The sequence below is a fragment of the Macadamia integrifolia genome, chromosome 1 (assembly GCF_013358625.1).
Source record: "Macadamia integrifolia cultivar HAES 741 chromosome 1, SCU_Mint_v3, whole genome shotgun sequence".
Classification (NCBI taxonomy): Eukaryota; Viridiplantae; Streptophyta; class Magnoliopsida; order Proteales; family Proteaceae; genus Macadamia; species Macadamia integrifolia.
In genome coordinates this window covers 18,661,340-18,688,153 of record NC_056557.1, presented here as the reverse complement: position 1 = coordinate 18,688,153, position 26,814 = coordinate 18,661,340, and the positions used below count along the sequence as shown (strand labels likewise).

Here is a 26,814-nt window from a genome sequence, read left to right as displayed (position 1 = left end):
ATCAAACTCTTGTAGCAACAAGACCCATCAAATGAGACGAGCTTTAGCATCTTTCTTTGTTACAAGGTATCTGATTGCTGCATGGTCCATATAGATGATCACATGAGACCCAATCAAGTAGGACCGAAACTTCTTTAAAGTGAATACAACAGCTAGGAATTCTTTCTTAGTAGTACTGTAATTAAGTTGTGCATTGTTTAGAGGCCTACTTGCATAATGAATCACTGTGGGCAATTTTTGAGTTTTTGTCCCAAAATGGCTCCTATAGCAAAGTTTGACACATCACACATCAGCTCAAAGGGCTCAGTCCACACAGGTGGTTGGATGATGGATGCAGTGGTCAACTCTTTCTTCAAGTGTTTGAAACTCTCAAGAAAATATTTAGAGAACTCAAAGGGTTGATCCTTAGCCAGTAGGTTAGTTAGAGGTCTAGCTATTTTGCTAAAATCCTTAATGAATCTCCTGTAAAAGCCAGCATGCCCCAGAAAGGAAGGGATATCTTTTACAGATTTGGGAGGTGGTTGATTGACAATGAGGTCCACCTTGCTTTTTCAACCATAATCCTTTCTTTGGAAATCACATGACCGAGTACAATGCCTTCTTTCACCATGAAATGACATTTCTCCCAATTTAAGACCAAGTTCTTCTCCCTACACCTCTTTAATACCAATCGAAGATGGTGAAGGCAATCAGAGTAGGTGGAGGCATGAATGAAAAAATCATCCATAAGGACCTCAAGAAATGTTTCCACCATATCAGAGAAGATACTCATCATACACCGCTGGAAAGTTGCAGGGGCATTGCATAGCCCAAATGGCATGCACCGGTAAGCAAAAGTTTCGAATGGGCAATTTAAAGTGGTCTTATGTTGATCTTCAGGGCCAATTGGGATTTGGTTATAACCAGAATAGCCATATAGGAAACGATAATACTCATGGTCAGCTAGATGCTCTAACATCTGATCAATAAATGGCAAAGGAAAGTGGTCCTTCTAAGTTACAGCATTTAACCTAAGGTAGTCAATGCAAACTCTCTATCCTGTTTGGATATGGGTTGGAATTAACTCATTATTGACATTTTGTACTAAAGTAATTCCAAATTTCTTTGGCACAACTTGAACTGCACTTACCCAATGACTGTCAAAAATGGGATAAATGATCCCATTATCCATCCACTTTAAAACTTATTTTTGCATGGCTTCCTTCATCACTGGGTTAGCTCTTCTCTGGGGTTCCGTTGAAGGTTTGGACCCCTCAATGATATGAATATGATGTTGAATAGTAAAAGGGATAATTCCTTTGATGTCAGCCATGGTCCATCCTATGGCTTCCTTATTTTCCCTTAAAAGCTTAATCAACTCCTCCTCCTGACTAGAAGTCAAATCAGAAGCAATAATAACTGGAAGAGTATGATCCTCTCCCAAAAAAGCATATTTAAGATTAGAAGGCAACTCCTTCAACTCAAGTTTAGGAGGCTCAACAATGGAGGGCTTGGGCATTGAGGCAGACAAGGGTCCAATGGGCTCTATAGATGGTTGGAGACTCCAAACCTTAGACATCATTTCCTCATCAAAATCACCCAATTTTTCCATACATTCTTGAAATCCAGAATCCAAATCAATATCAAAATATGTCTCAATGGAATCTGGGATTTCCTGGAGCATATGAACTTCTTCATCTAAATGAGGTTGCTTGCCTAACCTAAAGACATTAAAGTCCACTGAAGTGTTGCCAAAGGAAAGCTTCATCAGACCATTCCTGCAATTAATTAAGGCATTGCTGTTGGTAAGAAACAGTCTACCCAAAATGGTCGGGATTTGATCTCTTATGGAAGAGATAGGCTGGGTGTCTAAAACAATTAAATCAATAGGGAATAAGAATTCCTCAACTTTAATTAAGACATCATCTACCATTCCTTTTGGAGTCTTGACAGATCTATTTGCTAATTGAAGTGTGACAGTCATCGGTTTTAGCTCTCCCAATCTCAACTATTGGTAAATAGAGTTGGGCAATAGATTGACACTTGCACCTAAATCAAGAAGAGCATGGTCAATCTTGGTGCTACCAATAACACAAGAGATTGTTGGGCACCCAAGGTCCTTATATTTAGCCACCATTGGTTGAGCCAAGATGGAGCTAATATTGGCAACCAAGAAAGCTTTCTTTGGCACATTTGTAGTCCGCTTATGAGTACATAAATCTTTAAGGACTTTAGCATAAGGGGGTCCTTGGGATATTGCATCCAGCAAGGGGATGTTGACCTACACCTTCTTAAATACATCAAGAATTATCATAGGCAGCATTTTTCTTATTGTTTACCAATCTTATAGGGAATGGGGCTTTAGAGACATAGACTCGTTCAAGTGTTTCTTGTTTAACAACTTCAAGTTCATCAGATGAACCTTGAAAAGGAAGCTGAGTACTAACCTCATTAGAAAAGTCCTTGGGATTATCAGGTAGAATGGATGCACAATCATCCATTTTGTATTCACAACCACTCCTTAAGGCATAAATAGAATTACAATGATTGGAGGGCTCTTGTTGTGGACTCTTTTGAATTGAATTCAACTGATTTGGAACTAGTTGATGATTCATATTAACATTCCTAGGATTTGATTCAGGTTGACTAGGCATCTTTCCTTTTTCCCTTTCATGCAAAACATTAGCCAGTTGGGAGATTTGCTTCTCCATGTTATGTTGGCTTGTCATGAAAGTACTCATGAGAAGTTCTATGCTTTTCTCTAAAGAAGAAAGCCTAGCCAAATCACCACCTCCTCTCATGAATCCTAGAGGTTGATTTACAGGAGGTGGTGGAATAGCAGATTAAGTAGGGATCCTAAAATTGTTCTGCTGATTGGGGGGTATGTTCCTTTGATTGGCTTGTTGGGGAACAAACTATCATTGACTCAAGAGTTGAAAATTAGGACCTGCTTGATTATTGGCTTGATTCTAAGAGAAGTTGAGATGATTCCTACTAATGAGCACATATATTTGTGAAATCTTGGGTAGTAAAGCATGCATTTTTACATATTTAGAATAGAGCTACCTTGGGTTTTACTCTCTTTTTGTAGGTTTTGTATTTTAAATGCCTTAAGGACTATCAGGCTCTATATCTCCAATTTCACACATAAAGAGGTCCTATTTCTTTTCATGATTATGAAGAGGATGAAATTCTGAGCAAGATGGACTTATTGCATTAAAAGTACACATCCGTTTGGTCACCCATACAAGTGATTATTCTTTTTGGGTAAGAAAAAAGATTAATGGATCAGAATTGAACCGAGATGCAGAACCAACCCATTTGCAGTTGTTCCAAGTGTACAAGGAATATTTAAAATGCTAACAAGGATCGATGGACCCCCCTTTAGTGATTGAAGATTCTTTTTTGGTAACAACAACTACCTAGCATAGTTGGTGAGTTGTGGTGTACAAAAATCCCTTGCTCACTAGGAGGTCTCACGTTCAAACTTCTTGATTGCAATTTTTTTTGAAGATTTTTTTTTTGTTGGATGATTTCTCTCTCCTACTCATCACTTAAAGGGGGCGGCCAAGGGAGCTTGTGCGCAAGATAGAAGAGAGAGAAAGAAAATAAGAAAAAAAAAGAACCAAATCGTAGGATCTCTCCTATTTTCTTTCTTTTCCTTTTTTTTTTCTCCTATTTTCCACATCATCACCATAATTAAACCCTAATTAGGAAACCAAATCGTAGGCTCTCTCCTATTTTCTCTCTTTTCCTTTTTTTTTTCTCCTATTTTCCACATTATCACCCTAATTAAACCCTAATTAGGAAACCAAATCGTGGAGAGCCTCATCTCTTACAATTTCTCTCCCTCTCTGTTCTCTCTTCTCCACCTAACTTCACCCAAGTTGTAGGACTCCTCTCTTTTCTATCCTTTCTCTCTTATCTCTCATCCACATCATCATCAAGCCCTAACCAAACCCTAATCGTTGGACCCCCTCTCCCCTATTCCCTATAAATAAACATCATACAAGAGGGAAGAGGGGGCCCTTTACAATTAGGGTTTCCTCTCTTTCTCTAGCAATTCTCTATTAGGGTTTTCGCTCTAGCACTTTACTTTTAGGGTTTTATTTTCTTTAGGGTTTTCTCTAGTTCTTCTTCTTTCTTTTTAGTTTAAGCACTTATGTAATGGAATTTTATTTTAATGAATGCAAGTTTTTTTTTTTATATATATTTATTGTTCATGGTATTCAGTTGTAATTTTACTTTCTAGTTCTAGGCTTAGTTCTAAGTGACAAGAACCAAGTGTGGAGCAAAAGTTTCAAGTTCAGATTTCTCTTCTCTAGTACTAGTAATTTCAGATTTGGTTTATTCCAGATCTAGTTTTTAGTACTGATAGTATTTTAAATCTCACTAAAGTTTTCAAGTTTTCAAGTTCAAGTATTGAAGTTCAGGTAGGTAGGCTTCTCATAAGTCTTCTCTCCCCCCCTCTCATTCCCTCTCCGGACTACCCTTTCCTTCTTAACTTAGGTTTTTAATTTCAGTCTTTACTTTATTGTTTTTCTTTTTCCCCAAGGTCCTTGGCTAGATGGATGTGTTGGCTTTGCCCCTCTCTAGCTATGGACCATCCTTGTATTGCCTTTACTTTCAGTTATTTATTTTGCCTCCCTTTCCCTAAAGCTAAGTAGAGAAACCTACTTGTGTGCCTCTCTTTAGCTTTCTTCCTTTTTGTATTTTATTTATTTTATTTCAACACTTTTACTTTCAATTGTTTACTCTTTATTTGCATGTTTTGAAGAATTTAAATTCCTAGATGTGTTGGTTAGGACGCTTTTAGATGCATGTGTTTTAGGGCGGTAATTAGAAGTAGATCACCATAATGATTTTGATACACTCTCGCGTTACTAAAAGAATCCTAAAATAAAGTGGCTGCTCTTCTTGTGTTTGACCCATTAGCTACATTGATCCGTACGCTTGCAGTTACTTTTAAAATTCAAACATCTACATCCTGGATTATAGGTTTGACTATAAGGGTTGTTTTGGTACATGGCATTCATATTTTTCAGGATCTGCATTCAAACCATTCACAATAGAAATATTAGGGCACTCCTCCATCACATGCGTGGGAGATTGGCACCAACTACACATAGGCACATAGTGATTTATTTGGTTCAGTTGGGCAGGTCCTTTGACTACTATGGCTTCGAGTTTCTTGATAATACTCTCAAGTTGAGCCTCTTTGGCCACAACACCTTCTACAAGGTAACCCTTATTTGTCCTCTCAATTTCTTGAGTAGACTCCCATTCTTTGGTCTTCTCACCCAATTCAAACAAAAAGTTCCAAGCATCGTCTTCATCTGTAAAGATGTAAAACCTTTGGGGCATATACACTCTAACAACTGCTTGGTCTGATAATCAATACCCTCATAAATGATTTGACAAAGTTGTCATGTATGAATTCCATGGTGAGGGCATTCTTGAAGGAGGTCCTTAAATCTTTCTGTAGATTTGGAGAACGACTCACAAGGTTTCTGCCTAAATTGAAGAATGTCACTACTGAGTTTATTGGTTTTATGCAAAGGAAAGAACTTTTTCAGGAAGACTATACTAAACTGATCCCATGTGGTAATGGAATTGGTAGGCAGACCATAGAGTCATTTCTTAGCATGGTCCTTGAGTGCAAAAGTTATGAACTTTAATTTTATAGCATTATCAGTCAACTGTTGGACCTTAATCAAAACACAAACCTCTTCAAATTCCCTAAGGAATAGGTATGCATCCTCAGAAGGTAGCCCATAAAAATGAGGCAACATAGTGATGAACTGAGATTTGAGCTCATAATTATTGCCCTGGGCTTGAGGTAGGACTATGCAAGAAGGTTGGGCTAGTCTAGCAGGATAGAAGCTATGGGCTATTCTAGCAGGATAGAACCTATCTTTTAGGAATCTAGATGGAGAGTTTCGTTGTTGGTCTCCATATTGAAAGGTACTAAAGAGAGTATACGTATAGGGTCCCTACTTGTTGGATCTCTTCTTTCTAACCAAACCTCAGTGTTACCTACCTACCCAGCACTCATGCAACAGAACACTATCCACAAATAGAATAAGACAAACCACAAACCACAAACACAAAAGAATGAAAAATATTTTTGATTTTTTTTTGGCTTTTTGTGAGCTTACCAGTAGGGATTTGGGGTTGCTCGATTCCTGAGGTACTGCTACAGGGTGAAATCTGTCTTTATCATATTGTGAAGCTTAGCGACCTCCACCAATACAACTATTATTGTAAGTTGTTCTTCTCAGGAATTCAATAAATAATGAAAGAAAAAGAAAACAAAGCACTCCGATTTACCAAAAGAAAGTGAAAAAATAACATGGAATTGTCTCCTCGGAAATGGCGCCAAAAACTTGTTTGATATTTAAAAGTAACCGCAAGTGTACTAATCAGTGTAGCTAACAAGTCAAACACAAGGAGAGCAACCACTTTATTTTAGGTTTCTTCTAGTAATGCAAAAGTGCACAGATTAATTATGGTGATGTACTTCTAACTACCACCCTAAACAAATGCATCTAAAAACGTCCTAACCAACACATCTAGGAATTTAAATATTTCAAACCATATAGATAAAAAGTAAATAACTCAAAGTAAAAGTGCTGAAATAAAAGGCAATAAAGTAAAGGGTTGAGATAAAGTAAATTAATAAAGTAAATAGAAAAGAAAAAGTGTTGAAATTAATAGGGAAGAAAGCTAGACAAAGGCATACAAGTAAGTTTCTCTGCTTAGCTTGAGGGGTGCACCCCAAATAATGCAAGCTTCCCTACTTGACTAGAGATTAACTCTTACAATGGCTCTTCTACTTAGCTTTAGGGAAAGGGATAACTGAAAGTAAAGACTGAAATAAAAGGATGATTCTATGGCTAGGAGGGGCAGATCCAACGCATTGGCTAGCCATAAACCTTGGGGGAAAGGGAAAATAATAAAGTAAAACTGAAATTAAAAGCCTAAGTTAAGAATGAATGGGTAACAAGAAGAGGGAATGAGAGGGGGGTGAAAAGACTTACGAAGAAGCCTACCTACTTGAACTTCAATACTTGAACTTGAAAACTTGGTTGAGATTTGAATACTACCAGCCTTAAAAATCAGATCTGGAATGAACCAAATCTAAAATTGTTAGGTCTAGAGAAGACAAATCTGAACTTGAAAAGAGAAGCTCCACAATTTGTTCTTGTCATCTTGAAATAAGCCTAGAACTAGAAATCAAAATTATAATTGAATACTACATAAATATAAAAGAAAACTTGCATTCATTAAATAAGTGCTCAAACAAAAACAAAAGAAGGTGATCTAAAGGAGAAGACTAGAAAAAACTTAGAGAAGAGAAAGAGAGAACTAGAGAAAAAACTCTAAAAGTGAGATGTGCCCAACGATTTGGCGAAAAAAAAGTGGTCCCTCCCTTTGGATCGTTTTTCTTATATAGGGGATGGGGAAGAGAATGTCCAACGATTAGGGTTCCCTCATTGGGGGGACCACAATTGTTTGTTGGATTTTTTTAGAGATTAAAGTGATGAGCTGGAGGAGAGAGAAGAGAGAAAGGGAGAGATGCGTAGGAGAGAGAGGGAATCCCACAAGTTTGCTTCTTTTTTTCCTATTTTTGTCCTTTTTCTCTATTTTTCTCTTTAATTTCTATTTTCTCTCTCTTCAAACTTGTGCACAACCTTCCTTGAACGATTTTTCTTGCTTTGCTTTGATCAATTTGGACATCTTCTAATTGATTTGGAAATTCCTTCTATGCCCCTTGTCCTTTAAGTAGGTGGAAACTACGAGATCTTCAACAAATCTCCAACAAGTAGGAGAGAGAAGAATCTTCAATCGCTCAAGGGGGAGGGGTCCCACCATCTTTGTTGGCATCTAGAATGTCTCTTATACCCCTGGGACAACTGTAGAAGGGATGGCCTGCATCTCGGTTCTATTCTAGTCCTTTATTCTTTTTCTGGCCCAAAAGAAATAATCACATGTGTGGGTGTCACAACGAATGTGTACTTTTAATGCAACACATCCATCTTACTCAGAATTTCATCCTCTTCGCAGCCATGAAAAGAAATAGGACTATTTACGTGTAAAAATGGAGATATGGCACCCGGTATTCCCCAAGGCCGTTAAAATAATAATCCTGCAAAAAGAGAGTAAAACCCAAGGTAACTCCATTCTAAATATGTAAAAATGCATGCTTTATAATCTATATTTCACACATAATTGTTTCTATTTTCCTCTCTGCTAATGGTTACCTCTCTGCTAACGGTTATCTACTAATGGCTACCTACAAACGGCTACCTAAACACGTCTACTTGAACTTCTGATCACCGGCGCTTGAACCTGGTTCCCGTCCCCTGCAGTGGCAGCGGCAGTAAAAGTGAGCCTTAAACTAGAGAAAGGTAGAAATATTCCCATTCTACATCTCCTGTTCTTCCCCCTCCCTCCACCGCTGCCCTACTGCCTCACTGCCTTACCCATTTTTCCGCCACCGATCACCTATCTCCCCTATTTCCTCTCCCAACTTACATCAACTGCCTCTGTCACATGTTTTCTCTATCGATTTTCACTCCCTAAATTCCTTCCTTCTCAAACTGACTCCCACCTATGTTGACCTGATCTCTACTTCTGAGAGAAGAACATCTACCAATCGACCCCTTCATTCTTGCCTCTCTCTCTAATTGACGGTAAGGGTTGTGAATGCAATTTGGTATTAAGTAGGGGTGTCTCTACAATAGTGGCATTCTATAGGGGGTGGCACTGTAAATTACCCTTCATTAAATGAGTGGTCAAAACTCCCATTACTAGACCGTCCCATTAATGAACTAGATGGTACTAGGATGTGATTTTGATACCAAATAATAAATGGGATGGGACGGCCTACTATGGGATTCCCAATAATACCAATACTGGAAAATCGATTAGGAAATGGATGGAACCAGAACCACCAATACTGATTCAAAGGTGTATACTTCATATTCTTATATTCAAGTTTTATAGCTATAGTTTGATGTAATTAGGTGATCTTTTCCATTATGGAGGTTTCAATTGATGGACCTTTAGTTCTATTACCATAAACTTATTTGGTGATGACACCAAAACTATATCGAGCTTGTTAATTTGGTCATCATTAATTCTTAGTTATTATTTTGAGATGCTTACATGTGATCTTAGAGAGTGTGAAGAAAGACCTTAGTTTGGTCCCATTAACTTAACGAGATGGCATTGGAATATGAACCTTCGGCACCAATACCAATATAGACCCATCCCGACTAACACCCTTAATGGATGTGGGTAGATCTTGATCAAAATGTTGGAGGTTAAGCTCTTTAATCCATCGATTAACATTGGGAAAGACTTGGTTGTTAGGTTCCTTTTTCTCCTGAAAGATACAGAGAATCGTAGTAAGCCAAATGAAATAGGCATTAATGGGGGTGTAGACACCAAATTTTGTCCCCCTGGCAATGATTAATTATGGGTAAGGAGGAGACATATATTCTCTCTTTCAGAAAGAAGTTTAATTTTTGGCACAAGTCTAGATTATCCCAGAACTTGTGATCGGTCAAACCTGATATTTTTAATGATGTGGGGAGGGTGACCGAAAGTGGTCATTAATGCCATGCTAGAATATGATAATCGATCCTAGCATGTGCTTGATTCCCATATCATTGAAAAGTATTTGGAAATACGATCCCATTTATATCTTGTATGAAAAAAATCGATACCCAAATGTGCCGTACGGTCTACCTAAACTTTAAACCAGTTAAACCAAAATGAACCGAAACCAAACCAAACCAACCCAAACCCTAAACCAAACCAGACCAGACCAAACTAGACCAAACCAAGACAAACCAAACCCTAACCAGACCAAACCCTGAACCTAAACCAAACCCTAAACCCGAAACAAAACCCTAACCTAAACCAAACCCTAAACTTGAACCAAAACCCTAACCTAAACTAAACCCTAAACCCGAACCAAAACCCTTAACCTAAATTAAACCCTAAAACAAATCCTAAACCTAAACTAAACCCTAAACCAAATCGTTAACCCAAACCAAAACCTTAACCTAAATTAAACCCTAAATCAAATCCTAAACCCGAACCAAAACCCTAACCTAAACTAAACCCTAAACTCGTACCTAAACCAAACCCTAAACCAAATCCTAAAAACAAACCAAAACCCTAACCTAAACACACGGATTGTGTAAGGACCTACACATCCGTGTAAGCCTTACACAGATTTGTAGGGGGTTTTCACGGATTTGTAGGGTCTTTTTACATGGTTGCCCTTACTCCCTTCTATAAATAGTGACCGTGGATCATTGTAAAACCCCAGAAAAAAAATAGAGAACCTCTGAAGAAAACAATTTGTTCCAGAGGCTTTACAAAAAGAGAGAGAGAGAGAGAGAGAGAGAGAGAGAGAGAGAGAGGAAAGAAAAAGAATAGATCGAGCTGAGCTTATTGAAGTTGACAGAGTCCATGCCATCCATATCAGGTTAGTACGGAACTTTTGTTTAAAGTTCATTTGTACTTAATTTTGATTTTTTTATTATAGCGCAGAAGCCCTATCCAAAATTTTAGAGCTGACTCCAACCTTAGGAATATGGCACGGAAGCCCTGTCCAAATTTCTAGAGTTGATTCTAACCCTAGGAATACGGTGTGTAAACTCTGCCCAAATTTCCAGAGCTGATTCCAACCCTAGGAATACTGTGCAGAAGCCCTATCCAAAATTTCAGAGTTGATTCCAAGCGGAAGACTTGCCCAAATTTTCAGAGTTGATTCCAACCCTAGGAATGAGGCACGAAAGCCTTGTCCAAAATCCCAGAGCTGATTCTGACCTTAGGAATAAGGTGCGAAAGCCCTTCTCAAATTTCCAGAGCTGATTCCGACCCTAGGAATATGGTGTGGAAGCCCTACCCAAAATTTCAGAGCTAATTCCAACCCTAGGAATACGATGCAGAAGCCCTACCCAAATTTTCAGAGCTGATTCCAACCCTAGGAATATTGCACGGAAGCCTTTCCCAAATTACCAGAGCTGATTCTAACGTTAGGAATACGGCACGGAAGCCCTATCCAAAGTTGATTCCGACCCTAGGAATATGGCACGGAAGCCTTCCCTAAATTTTCAGAGTTGATTTCAATTCTAGAAATATAATGCGGAAGCTCTGCTCAGATTCCCAGAAACCAGAAACCAGAACCCATGGTCACACCCTAGCATAGAATCCCTGTCAAATTTTTTACCCAGGTGCCAGAAGTTTTTAATTTCTCCAAGAAAGAGAGAAGAAAATTAAATCATTGCCCCTGAGTCGAGGAAAATATCAAAAAATTCACCGTTTTCGTCGGTCATTATCATGTAAATATTATATTGTAATTTCATTTGCATGTATAATACATACCTTATCTCTGTATATATTGTTTTATGTGTCTATTGCATAAAATAATGATTTATTGTTATTATTTCATGTATTAATTTTAGCATCTATCCATTAAAAGTAACATGTTTCATCATTTTATGTGTTATCGCATGTGTTCCTCACATGAAATAACGATCATAATTTTCATTTCATGGAGCATTGTACGTGTATGATATGTTTGCATTATTTCACGTAATAGGAGTTCCATGTTAGTTCAGGCTGTTAAAATTCTCAGGGGAGAATATTCAAAATCCAAGCTGTTGGTAGAAAAACCAGAAATTTCGGGCAAGATGGGTGCCTAACACCTTCCCACACTTGTAACCTGACACAGACCCTTATCTTTGGAACAGACCAAAATATGAAGTCAAATTCGGGGGATCCTTCCTTTCACATGAATCCAACCCCTTACTCGAGCTCGATCCTTCGATCAGAATTGGGCTCAACTATGGGGTACTAGGCCCTGAATCATAGATGGCGACTCCAAAAATGATGCTTTCCCCATCCACCCATAGTCGCCAGACCATGTTTTGGATACCATTCAATCCATTCACCCCCTATAAGAGAGACTAGAGGTGTGGGGAGGAAAAGAGCAGAAAAAGAAAGAGAGAAAAAAGGTATTTTCCCATACAATGGTGGCTCCACTGGGGAATGTCACTTTCAATGCCAGAAGCTTACAATGAATATTAGAATTTTCTCTGCGTCATCATTATTATGTGTAAACATATCTGTATAGTGCTTTCTAATTACATCATGCATTGTGTTCAAAGTGAAATCACTTGACGAGGGTATTCCCTATCGTGCCCGCACCCTTGGGGAGGTTAGTGCACGATATACTAAGTACTTTGAGATCAAATGATGCCCACTTCCTACATAAGAGTGCTCGAAGTGAAATTGGTTGATGAGGATGGTTGTCGATAGTTTGAAACCCTCAGGGTAGTAGAACGTATCTGGCCATTTTGAGGTTAACCCATGGCCACTTTCTGCACTACACTAATGCACATACTCACTCACGGATACACCTACCACTGTAGAAACCAAATTTTGTCCCCCCTGGCAATGATTAATTATGGGTAAGGAGGAGACATATATTCTCTCTTTCAGAAAGAAGTTGAATTTTTGGCACAAGTCTAGATTATCCTAGAACTTGTGATCGGTCAAACCTGATATTTTTAATGATGTGGGGAGGGTGACCGAAAGTGGTCATTAATACCATGCTAGAATATGACAATCGAGCCTAGCATGTGCTCGATTCCCATATCATTGAAAAGTATTTGAAAATACGATCCCATTTATATCTTGTATGGAAAAAATGGATACCCAAATGTGCTGTACTGTCTACCAAAACTTTAAACCAGTTAAACCAAAATGAACCTAAACCGAACCAAACCAACCCAAACCCTAAACCAGACCAGACCAAGCCAAGCTTGACCAAACCAAGCCAAACCAAACCCTAAACCAGACCAAACCCTGAACCTAAACCAAACCCTAAACCCGAAACAAAACCCTAACCTAAACCAAACCCTAAACCTGAACCAAAACCCTAACCTAAACTAAACCCTAAACCCGAGCCAAAACCCTTAACCTAAATTAAACCCTAAAACAAATCCTAAACCTAAACTAAACCCTAAACCAAATCCTAAACCCAAACCAAAACCTTAACCTAAATTAAACCCTAAATCAAATCCTAAACCCGAACCAAAACCCTAACCTAAACTAAACCCTAAACCCGTACCTAAACCAAACCCTAAACCAAATCCTAAAACCAAACCAAAACCCTAACCTAAACACACGGATTGTGTAAGGACCTACACATCCGTGTAAGCCTTACACAGATTTGTAGGGGGTTTTCACGGATTTGGCCCCGTTTACATGCCCCTAGGTCTTTTTACATGGTTGCCCTTACTCCCTTCTATAAATAGTGACCCTGGGTCATTGTAAAACCCCAGAAAAAAATAGAGAACCTCTGAAGAAAACAATTTGTTCCAGAGGCTTTACAAAAAGAGAGAGAGAGAGAGAGAGAGAGAGAGAGAGGAAAGAAAAAGAATAGACCGAGCTGAGCTTATTGAAGTTGATAGAGTCCACGCCATCCATATCAGGTTAGTATGGAACTTTTGTTTAAAGTTCATTTGTACTTAATTTTGATATTTTTATTACAGTGCGGAAGCCCTATCAAGAATTCTAGAGCTGACTCCAACCCTAGGAATATGGCGCGGAAGCCCTGTCCAAATTTCTAGAGTTGATTCTAACCCTAGGAATACGGTGTGTAAACTCTGCCCAAATTTCCAGAACTGATTCCAACCCTAGGAATACGGTGCAGAAGCCCTATCCAAAATTTCAGAGTTGATTCCAAGCGAAAGACTTGCCCAAATTTTCAGAGTTGATTCAAACCCTAGGAATGAGGCACGAAAGCCTTGTCCAAAATTCCAGAGCTGATTCTGACCTTAGGAATAAGGTGCGAAAGCCCTGCTCAAATTTCCAGAGCTGATTCTGACCCTAGGAATATGGTGTGGAAGCCCTACCCAAAATTTCAGAGCTGATTCCAACCCTAGGAATACGATGCGTAAGCCCTGGCCAAATTTTCAGAGCTGATTCCAACCCTAGGAATATGGCACGGACGCCTTGCCCAAATTACCAGAGCTAATTCTAACCTTAGGAATACGGCACAGAAGCCCTATCCAAAGTTGATTCCGACCCTAGGAATATGGCACGGAAGCCTTCCCTAAATTTTCAGAGTTGATTTCAATTCTAGAAATATAGTGCGGAAGCTCTGCTCAGATTCCCAGAAACCAGAACCCATGGTCACACCCTAGCATAGAATCCCTGTCAACTTTTTTACCCAGGTGCCAGAAGTTTTTAATTTCTCCAAGAAAGAGAGAAGAAAATTAAATCATTGCCCCTGAGTCGAGGAAAATATCAAAAAATTCACCGTTTTCATTGGTCATTATCATGTAAATATTATATTGTAATTTCATTTGCATGTATAATACATACCTCATCTCTGTATATATTGTTTTATGTGTCTATTGCATAAAATAATGATTTATTGTTATTATTTCATGTATTAATTTTAGCATCTATCCATTAAAAGTAACATGTTTCATCATTTTATGTGTTATCGCATGTGTTCCTCACATGAAATAACGATCATAATTTTCATTTCATGGAGCATTGTACGTGTATGATAGGATAATTGCATTTTCTACTATTTTATGTAGATTTTATTATTTCATGTGATTTTAATATAGATCTATATTTCATATGATATTTCAATAATTTCCTACAATTCTTTCATGCAAGTTTATGTATATATGTTTGCATTATTTCACGTAATAGGAGTTCCATGTTAATTCAGGCTGTTAAAATTCTCAGGGGAGAATATTCGAAATCCAAGCTGCTAGTAGAAAGACCAGAAATTTCGGGCAAGATGGGTGCCTAACACCTTCCAACACTCGTAACCTGACACAGACCCTTATCTTTGGAACAGACCAAAATATGAAGTCAAATTCGGGGGATCTTTCCTGTCACATGAATCCAACCCCTTACTCGAGCTCGATCCTTCGATCAGAATTGGGCTCAACTATAGGGTTCTAGGCCCTGAATCCTAGATGGCGACTCCAAAAATGATGCTTTCCCCATTCACCCATAGTCGCCAGACCATGTTTTGGATACCATTCAATCCATTCACCCCCTACAAGAGAGACCAGAGGTGAGGGGAGGAAAAGAGCAGAAAAAGAAAGAGAGAAAAAAGGTATTTTCCCTTACAGTGGCGGCTCCACTGGGGAATGTCAAACTTTCGATGCCAGAAGCTTACAATGAATATTAGAATTTTCTCTGCGTCATCACTATTATGTGTAAACATGTCTGTATAGTGCTTTCTAATTACATCATGCATTGTGTTCAAAGTGAAATCACTTGACGAGGGTACTCCCTATCGTGCCGGCACCCTTGGGGAGGTTAGTGCACGATATACTAAGTACTTTGAGATCAAATGATGCCCTTCCTACATAAGAGTGCTCGAAGTGAAATTGGTTGATGAGGATGGTTGTCAATAGTTTGAAACCCTCAGGGTAGTAGAACGTATCTGGCCATTTTAGGGTTAACCCATGGCCACTTTCTGCACAACACTAATGCACATACTCACTCATGGATACACCTACCACTGGGGTTAGCCAACTGAACCCATGTAATGTCATGGATAATCACTGGCGAAGTGACACCCCTTGATACAGTACCATTTGCTGTATCAAAGGAACTATGTACCCATGATTCGCTTTCTGCAATAGGTATATCGGTTCTATCAAGGGTGACCTTATTCTATCCTATAGCCTTACCCATTGCATCGCATCATATAGGAACTAGACCATTGAACGACTAGGGTACACCACAAACTGACTCAGTAATTGTTTGCGATCCAAGTTAGAACGCTTCTAGCCTATTTCATCTGGGATGAGATTTTTCTTGTATATATTTAAACCTAATGTGTTCTTTGATAATTAGGTATGGGAGATGCAACTATATCTGTTTTGATTCACGCAACTGTGCCTATGGGGTGATTTTTGCTTCACCACATTATATTAGCACTTGTTCCAAACTGATAATGTTCCACACAACCAATCCAAGAGTCAGGAATGATTTGGTATTTCCATGTTACGGGGAGAAACAAAATACCTATGTGAAGTCAGCTACGACGTTGTTCTTGTGTGGACCAACTTGTTTGTTTTCCCAAACCATAACTTGTGTCTAAATTGGGCATTACTAAAAAACAAATGTGTGAATATCAACTGAAGGTTAGGCCAAAATTAGACATTGATTATTAAGGGTGAGTAATTTTTTGTGTGCATCAAAAAATTAAAAAATAAAAATAAAAATAAATAAATAAATTAACAAAATCTAAAAATTAAATTTCTTTGCTTAGGTTAGGCATGATTCTGCATCAAAAAAATTCTCCGCTGTCTGTGTGGACCCGTCAAGATAACCGTTTGGTCCAAGTCAGCCCTGAGAGGTCCTTACCAGCGGTGGAACTTATTGTTCAACTCACTCCACCAAGTTCACCTAGCTCAGCGTCTTCTAAACGATTGATAAGTATGGATCCGGCTAGTGGGAGTCAACCTGATGCCAAGAGAAAAGGAGAATGGATATGATGCAGTTAGAGTTGGAAGAGTTATGTCATTTATTCAACCAGTTTACCAGTGCCAAGCAGCCTCAGCAACAAACTGAACCTATTTTAACCCCAGGAGAATAGGAATGGACCAAGATGGGGTCCAATGCACCTCGTACCATACCGAGGCTTATAGTCAATGATGATGAAGAAGAACTCTGACCAGATCTTCCAACTGAACCCCCTGAAACTGAAAAGGAAAGAAAGATGAGGGAACAATTAGAAAGACTTGAAAAGTTACTGCAGAAGGGGAAGGTCGTAGACACTCAAGCCACAGAAACTAATGAGATGGTCCTTTTTCTCGGAGCTCAAATTTCAGAGAAATTTAAATGGAACACTAATAAGTTTGAGGATAAAGGTGACTCGAGGGCACACTTAAAGGTTTTCATTAATATTTCCAAATCATGGGGATTCACTGAAGAACAAATGGCGCAAGCATTTTTGCTTACTCTTTGAAGCCCAACACTTCATTAGTTAACTCAGTTAGACCCTTCCCAGACTCAGAATTGGTCAACAATCATAAAAACATTCACCAAGTAGTACTCTTATAACACTGAGCTAGATATAACTCGATGAGAGTTAGAAACTATTCGATAGGCTCCAAGTGAGGGTTTCACTGAGTTTCTCCTAAGGTTTTGAGATAAGGCAGACATGATGACATCTTGACCTATTGAAAAAGAACAAGTTGAAATGATCTTAGATAACTTGGAAAATCCCTATTATGATGTGTTATACAGTCAACACATCGAGACATTCTCAGCATTGCTAGCAATAGGGAGAAGGGTTGAAAATCAAATCTTTAGAGAAGTGCAACATCGGAACAGTCCACAGGGTTCCTCGGAGAAGAATATAAGGTATAACAAAGGACGTAATACAGAGGTGAACATTGTAACTACCGCAAGCACCGACCAACAGCCTGTGGTGCATGTAGTAACTCTTAAGCCTGCTCCAGTTGTCATTAAGCCAAGTCTTTCAGCTTAAAAAGGTTCAGTACATAGGTGGCAATTCTTAGATTTAGGGATGCCCTTATCTGTGTGTTATGAGAAATTAAAGAAAGAAGGCCTCTTGAGTATGACACCTACGTGTCCAATCAGTGATCCTCCACCTCCTTGGTACAAGGATAATGAATATTGCTCTTTCCATAATCAAAAGGGTAATCTCACCAACTAGTGTATCATCTTGAAGCATGTAGAACAAGATTTGATTGAATCAGGGCAGATTGAACTGGAATTGAATCACCAACTAGTGTATCACCTTCCATCATCTTCCTATCATCCACATCCTCCATCACCTTCATATCACCCATCATCACATCCTCCATCACCTACATATCACCCAACATCACATCCTCCATCACCTTCATATCACCTAGCATCACATCCTCCATCATCTCCCTATCACCCAGCATCACATCCTCTATCACCTTTATATCACCCAATATCATAGCTTCCATCACATTCCTATCACCTGGCATCACATCCTCCATCTCCATCTTACCATCCAACACCAGACTATTATGTTCCAACTCGGGTAGGATTACCCTCATTTGTTGTTGCCCCATTTCCCCTGTCATTGCTGCCATTTCATCTAGAACATTACTATCCACCAATTTCATATAACCCTTATCCTTATCCACCACCACCAAAATACTTTCCCATGAATGGATGGTTAGAAGAAGGGAGCCAACATCAGTGTTCAGAGGCAGATTAGCCAAATGGAACTTCTTGGACTGATATGTTAATGTATCTGGGTACTCCCACTTACTCCTCTACCAGATCGATGAATCTCATAGATATGGAAGAAGAGTCCTAGATTGACCTTACAACTCTCATTATACCAGCAATACCTCAAGTGCATGTCATAGAAGAGGTCACGCCAAACATGATCAGGGCAATGATGGCATTGGCTATTGGAGAAATGATCTCAGATGAAATACACCTAATCCATATAGGTGGAGAGAGTGACAGTGATACTGAAGACACTGAACAAATTTGTGAGACAGTGAATGCTATTGGGGGAAATGTGCCTGATGTGGATCCAAAAAATATCATTCACCCAATTTTTCCTTTTGATAATGACTCATAGGAAGAAGAATACGGGGATAAGGATATAGAAGGTGATTAAAAATCAGAAAATGAAGATTTAGAAGGAGATCTTGTTGAAGAAGACGAAGGTGAAGATATAGAAGAACGTCAAGAATCAGAAAATGAAGATCTAGAGGAAGATTTTGTTGAAGGAAGGGAAGACAATCAAGAGTCAGAAAAGTGAATATTTTGTTGAAAGAATTGAGGAAAGTAAAAAAGAGAATCCCTCCTATGAAAAGGTGCTCTGCTCATTAAACCAGATGTGTGGAGATATGTTAGTAACTGAGAAAATGTTGAGGAAAGTGGCAGTCTGGAAGGAAACTGTCAAAGAAGTTTGTGAAAATCTTAAGGTTAATTTTGAGGATGAACCATTTGTCAAAGGGCTTATTCTGCATTTGAATAACATTATTCAAATAGTTAAAGCTCAGGCTATCAACATTTTGGGGGGTCCTCCAAGTCCATTCACACTATCTACATATGAAGAAGGGATTGAAGAACCTATGGTAGGCATGATTGGTGATACAAACAATGAGGATGAGAGTAAATACCCTTATAATATTCTCATCAAAAAGAGGCCTGAAGGATTCAAGAAAGTGATGGCCACTAGAAGTGGGAAAGACTACAAAGCAAAGGGGTTGATAGTGGAACAACCAACTATCACGGAGACAAGGCAGTGTAGCAGGAAGCCACAACCTGAGAATCAAGTATTGAGCCAATTGAAAAAGGTGCAGGCCAACATCTCCATCTGGGGGTTGTTAATGGCATCTCCTGCACATAGGGAAGCTATATTGAAGTCCCTCACAAGTGTGCAAGTGCCTTTCAAGATGGATCTATTGCGATTATCTCAGATTGTGGGAGCCACCTATGGTGTTCAAGCATTGATGTTCTCTGATATAGACTTACCTCCAAAAGGTATCAAGCATACCAGAGCTCTAATATCACTGTGGAATGCAATATGAATGCAATACCTCAGGTCCTTATTGATAATGGATTAGATCTGAATGTCCTACCCTTGAGGGTTGCCACATGTATAGGCTTTAATCCAGATCAATTCAAACTCTCTGCTCAAATCATTAAGGCTTACAACAACACCATAAGAAATGTTGTCAGAATTCTCACAACAATGGTGATAATAGGGCCAGCTGAATTTTGTGTTGAGTTCTAAGTGATAGATATCCCAGCCTCCTTCAACATGCTTCTGGGTCGTCCATGGCTTCATAAAGCAAGGGTAGTGTCATCTACTCTACACCAAAAAGTAGAATTTATCTATGATAAGAAGGTAATTACTATTTTTGGAGATCCTCAGTTAGTCAACACATTGGCTAACATTGAAGTTGGAAAAACTCAAGAACAGGAGGTGCATCTGAGTGGCTTGGAACTAGAAAAGTTTATGCTTCTGTTGTTGAAGAGCCAATGAAGGAGAATGTTTCAATGTTCTATAAGGGCATGTGGAATACCACTGTTGGTTGAATGATGAAACAGATGCATTATTTTCCTAGAATGGGATCGGGAAAATACCAGCAAGGACCTACGATAGTGCCTAAATTCCCTCACACTGTCGGAATGCGTGGTTTAGGGTTTTCTCATAAGGAAGAACAAAAGATGCTACAAGATATAAGGAGAGGCCAAGGTAGAGCAAGTGCCTATCCAGGGTTTGAGAGTCAAAAGATGCTTATAATGGCAAAAAAGGAATCCTCTTGCAAGAAAAGGTTGCAAATTACCTTACTTTAGAAAAGTACTTTATGAAGGAAGCAGAAGATTTTTCCAATTATGAGGTGCTTGACCTTCAACCTAAGAAAGACTTAAATAAAGCAGATCCTAAGTTCGAAGTCATCTATCAAGATCAGATTGATTGGATCACCTATGAGCTGGAGCATCTACCATTTAAGGAGGAGAGTAAAGACAATGGTATCAGTGATATCTTTGAGATAGATGTGATTGCCACAACAGAAGAAGAATTTGCAGTTGACCCTGCATCCCTGATTCGATCATCATAGGTTCTCAAGCCTCGTCTTACTCTGAAAGAAGTTTGGCAACCTAAATTAAGAGCTACTTGGAATTTCAATCTTCCAATAGAGATGCGAGCTCACATCTGTTCTTTCCTGCGGAAGATGTATCTGGAAGAGCTAAAAAAGGGGCAGTACCACTCTTTTTACGGGAGCAGTTCATATGCTAGAAAGAGAAGAGCTAGACGGATATATATCTGCCATTACTGTGTTAGAAGCAACTGCAATGGTTACATCCAAGATGGAGGTCAATGTTGTGATCGTGGCAAGGGGATTGCTTCATATAATAGGCTTGAGAAGTTAGACTTTCTTGAGCGAAGGCTGAGGAGCCTGGTGTGAGGTGCATCTCTCTGGAAATTCGGATTTACAGATCATGGGATTGATCAACTTGTTTTTACCATAAAAAGTGACAAGAATAGGCAAGCTGAATCTGAACTCTTCTGCCAAGAGAAACTGGGGCACTTGTAGCTCCATGAAGAAGGTGAAAGTAGTGGTGTCAACAACACCCTTGAGGTAGATGTTATTACCACTGAAGAAGTAGAGGAAGGGCCAATGCCATATCTGTTAATTCATCCAGCCCGTAAACCACATAGTACACTGAAGATTCCCTTTCTGTACACTGGACTAGTGCAGGATATGACTTCAAGCTCACTAAGACTCAGGGTCCAATCAATTCTAAAATCACCACATAGTACACTGAAGATTTCCTTTCTGTTATTGAGTCCCCTTTTATTTGTATTTTTTCTGAATTTCCTTCCATTAATGAAATTCCGCACTTTTAGTATGTTGAGTCAGTAGTCTTTCCAGCTATCAATGAAAATTATAATTTCGAGTATGATTTGTCTCTTTCTGATGATGATCTTAACAAAATAACTGATGAATATCATGAATTGTTAAAAAAACCAAAAGAAAAAAGAGCTAAACCTATGAGTGAGGACACTCGACTTATTAATATAGGATCCAATCAATGCCCTAAAGAAATTAAAATTGGTACAACCCTGAATGAAGAAGAAACCTCACAAATGGCCAGCTTGTTAAAAGAATTTGCAGAGGTTTTTGCTTGGTCCTATGAAGACATGCCTGGCATTGACCCAAAAATAGTGCATCATCGACTTCCTACGTAACCAGATGCGAAACTTATCAAACAAAAGGCTAGAAGAATGCGGCTTGAATGGAGTGAAAAGATTAGAGAAGAAGTAATTAAGCAATCGAATGCAGGATTCTTGCAAGTCATAAAGTACCCCCATTGGTTGGCTAATATTGTTCCAGTTCCAAAGAAAGATGGAAAAGTTAGAATGTGTGCGAATTTCAGAGATTTAAATAAAGTCAGTCCTAAAGATGACTTTCCTTTTCCTCATATTGATGTGTTGGTCGATAGTACGGCAGGACATGCCTTATTATCATTTATGGATGGGTTTTCAGGATACAACTAGATCAGCTTGCATCTTGAAGATATGGAAAAGACTGCTTTCACCACCCTTTGGGGGACCTATTGCTATAAGGTAATGCCATTTGGTCTAAAGAATGCTGGAGTCACATATCAAAGGGCCGCTACTGCTATTTTGCATGATATGATTCACAAGGAAGTGGTAGTCTACGTCGATGATATGATTGACAAATCTATCAATAGACAAGGGCATATCTCAGCAATAAGGAAGTTTTTTGAAAGAATTAAGAAATTTCAATTATGGTTGAACCCTCAGAAGTGTGTGTTTGGCGCAAAGGCAGGAAGATTATTAGGCTTTCTTGTAAGTGAAAGAGGTATAGAAGTAGACCCTATCAAGATTAAAGCAATCAGGGACATGCCTGCACCTCAGACTGAGAAGGAAATAAAAGGATTCCTTGGTCACATCCAATACATCAGCCATTTCATAGCCCAATTGACCACTATTTGTGAACTAGTGTTCAAGTTGTTGAAAAAGGATCAGCCCACACGGTGGAATTCCCAATGTCAAGAAGCCTTCGACAAAGTCAAGGAATACTTGTTGAATCTACCGGTTCTTATGCCACTAGTAAAGAGAAAACCACTTTTGTTATATCTGTCAGTAGGGCAATTCTCAATGGGGTCCATGTTAGCTCAGAACAATAAAGCAAAAGGAGTAGAACAGGCTATCTACTACTTGAGCAAGAAATTCTTAGAGTATGAAGTTCAATATACATCATTAGAAAAGACTTGCACAGCTCTTATTTGGGCAACAAGAAGGCTACGACACTATATGGTGGCATATCCAATTCACTTGATTTCTAGAATGGATCCTATAAAGTATTTATTCGAAAAGCCCACACTCACTGGTAGAATGGCAAGGTGATTGCTATTACTCTCAGAATTTGACCTTACATATGTCAATCAAAGGCTGGGAAATTGTGGATCATTTGTCTGCACTCCCCACAGAAGATGGAAGATCATTAGATGATGCTTTTCTAGATGAGGAAATCATGGTGGTTGAAGAAGAAAACTCTGTTAACACATGGCAATTATATTTTGATGGAGCAGCCAATCAAAGAGGTTATGGGGTAGGAGTGTTATTAATAACACCCGACGAGCTATATTTTCCTTCATATTTTTGGCTTGATTTTCTATGCACCAATAATATTGCTGAACATGAAGCATGTGTATTCGGCCTGAAGATAGCTCTGATGATTGGAGTAAAAAGAACCTGAGTGTTTGGTGACTCATCCATTGTAATCTGCCAAACTCAAGGGAAATGGAAGACCAGAGATGAGAAATTAAAGCCTTATCAAGAATATCTAGAGAAGATCTCTAAGCCTTTTGAAGAAATCTCTTTTGAGTACTTCCAGAGAGATCGATTCACTGATGCTCTTGCAACATTAGTATCAATGGTTGAGTGTAGTCCTATGGACCAAGTAAGACCTTTTCTGGTTAAAAGAAAAGTAAAGCCCATCTACCATAGTTTAGTGAATGCCTTGACGATAGATGGAAGATCTTGGTTTGCTCCTATTATAGACTTCATCAGTGAGGGGAAATATGCTATGGAAGCAACGTCAGGGGAAAAGAAGTTTCTTAAAAAATATGCCACTCAATTCACATTGCAAGGCGATTTGTTGTACAAAAGATCATTCGATGGAATTCATCTATTGTGTGTGGATGAAGAATAGGCGCAGACGGTGATAGAAGAAATACATCAAGGTATCTGTGGACCTCACATGAATGCAAGAATGCTAGCCAAAAAAATCTTAAAATTAGGATATTATTGGCACACAATGGAGGCAGACTATGTAGATTTCATTTGGAAGCCGTGTTGCCAATTGAGATACAAGTCCCCTCTCTTCGAGTCCTCATAGAAAGCAAGCTACCAGAAGGTGAATGGGTACAGACTAAATATGATGAACTCAATCGATTGGATGATAAAAGAATGAAAGCCATGGACAATTTAAAAAAGTATCAGTTGAGAATGGCAAGAACATTTAATAAAAATGTTCATCCTCGCAAAATTGAAGTTGGAGATTTGGTTCACAGAGAACAAAGAGCACCTACACAAGATCTTCGGGGAAAGTTCCAACCAAATTGGAGTGGTCCATTCACAGTGAAGAAAGTCTTACCAAGAAAAGCCGTACTACTCATGGACTTCAATGGAGATGAATTGTCAGGTTTGATTAATATGGATCAACTGAAAAAATATTATTTTAAGTTCAGGGTAACCACTTGAACTACATTTGACCTGATTCCTCACAAGGGATACGTGGCAACTCGGCATGTTTGAGTGCGGTCTCATCTGTACCAAACTCTAAAAAAAAAAAATTCTTAGGGAATTGATTAAAAAAAAAAAGAAAGAAAGATCCAGAGTTATATCTCTAGTGTCTAAAAAAGGCAAGGCTTTAAGATCAACATCTCGCCACTTGGCATCTTAATTACTAGTCAGCTTGTTTTTCCTTAGTAATTCGTTTCTCTACCATCAGTGGTCTACAAAGATTGTCACTTGGCATTATCAATCACAAGTCAGATCATTCCCCACTTGTGGTTCTTTTTGTTCCCCTTTCAACTATAATATCTTTTCTTCAGTATGCAAGTTGGAATTATGATGAAGAACTTATTGGTCCATAAAATAGTTGTCTTTCTATCAAAAGTATCTTCTTATAGAAAAAATATATTTATGAGCTTGTTGCCATGTCTTCATAGACACCCAATTTTGTCACCCTCCTCCGGATATGATGAAATGCGGATCTTGGACGCGATTTCTGACTTTTGATCAACAGAGATGATGATGGAATAAGAAAACCCCAAAACATTCCCCACCAATCTGAAAACCCTAGAAAACCCGTGCGTAGGAGAGAAGATGGTCCAAATTTGAATTTTTTTATTTATAAAATAATCTAGTTAAGATGACCATATAGATGGATAGTGCTCAAAAATACGATTTCGATGATATATGGCACGTCAAAATTGGACTGTCGGATCTCCCACAATCGTCCCTGAAAAATTACATTTTCTAAAATGTATGCCACGCACACTGGCAAGCCTGTTGGAAACATGGAAGCATTCCCTACCTACCCAAATACCCCAACTCCATCCCCTACCTAAAAACCTTGGAAACCCCCATGCGAAAGAGAAGAGGGTCCAAATTTGACTTTTTATATACGAAAGAATCAAGTCAAGATGACCTTATGGATGGATAGTACCCAAAAATACAATTTCGATGATATATGGCATGTTAAAATCAGACCGTCGGATTTCCTGTAATCATCACCAGAAAATTCCATAATCGTGCACGCTGCTGCGCTCACTGGGCTGCTGCCTGCATATTGGCTGCCGCCTAGCTTGTATGCACATGCCCCTGCCAACCATGCCTGTGCCCCTGCTAGCCATGCCTGTGCCCTTGCCAGCCAGGCTCGTGCCCCAGCCAGCTTGCATGCACGCGTCCCTAAGAGCCATGCATGCTCCCCTGCCAGCTATGCTTGTGCCCCTGCTAGCTATGCCCGCACCCATGCATATGTTGCCCCACACGCCATGTGCCACACACCCTTATCCCTAGCCTTTGCCCACCCAGTGCACATTGCCCACACACCCCGTGTAGCCGTGTTGGCCATGCCCCTTGCACTTCAACCTAATCTTGTAAGTTGCCGCCAATGGCCGGGATTGGTGTTCCACTAGCCTGATGGGTGAAGAGATTTCCTCTTTACCCACTTTGGTCCAAAAACCCCTTTTCCCCATTCTCTCTCCCTGTTGGCCCAAAAATCCTTTAAATACCTCCCCTCCTTTAGATTTTACACTGACAGACAGACAGATAGATACCAAGATCAGAACCCCACCCTTAAGAAGTGAAGCTCTGTCCTTTCTCCTCCTCCCCTCCCCCTTTGAGTTTCTTCGGATCTTTGAAGTGTTCTTTGGGACTTTGAAGATCTTCAATCCAAATTCGTAGTTCAATCCATTTTTTTTCAAAAATAGCATGTTTTTAGCCTCCCCCTTTTTGAGTGTTCTTGATCTTTACCAGAAATAGAAATCCCTCCCCTTTGAGATTCTTCAGGTCTACGAAGAGATCTTTGTCAAGATCCAAAGTTCTGCTCGGATTTTCAAAGTGTTTTTCGGGGCTTTGGAGATCTTCAATCAATTTTTAGGTCAATCCGTTTATTTTTCAAAAATAACCTTCCCTAGCTGAAGCTTTGTCCAAGTGCCCTTGGAATCTTTTCTAGAAATAGCTATTCCCAATGGAAATTCTGCCAAAGTGCCACCTTAACCTAGTGTGAGGGGTAGCGGCCAGAATTAGACTTATGTATCAATTCCGTCCTCTCTCCTCTCTTTCTCTTTTGTGGTGAGGGAGGGGTGTGTCGTGTTTGCTTTGCTTACGAGCCTTGCACCACCGTATCGCCTCTCAGAGATACGTTGAGGCCTATTTCACAAGAGTGTAAAGTTCATCATTTTAGACAAGGGCTTGATGATGGTCCAATATGGGGATCGGATCATACAAAGGGGTTTGGAGTTGCCACCTAGGATTATGGGCCTAGGACTCAGGGGTGGGCCCAATTTTGGAGAAAAGGGCCCGATAATTGGTCCAGTCCAGAGATTTAGGGTAAGTGTCAGGTTATAAAGTTAGGAAGGTATTAGGCACCCAATTTTCCCGGTTGAACTGATCTTCCTACTAAATGCTTAAGAACAAACATTTTCCATAATTATTACTATTCCACATGCATGGCTAAGTTTTCACAG

General features: G+C 39.2%; 1 non-coding gene across 1 annotated transcript; it reads left to right on the top strand.

Moving 5' to 3' along the window:
* The first annotated feature begins 5,415 nt into the window (after positions 1-5,415).
* LOC122086550 lies at positions 5,416-5,522 on the top strand. The gene has a single exon (XR_006142466.1). It is a non-coding gene; the product is annotated as a small nucleolar RNA R71 (small nucleolar RNA).
* Positions 5,523-26,814: the final 21,292 nt, after the last annotated feature.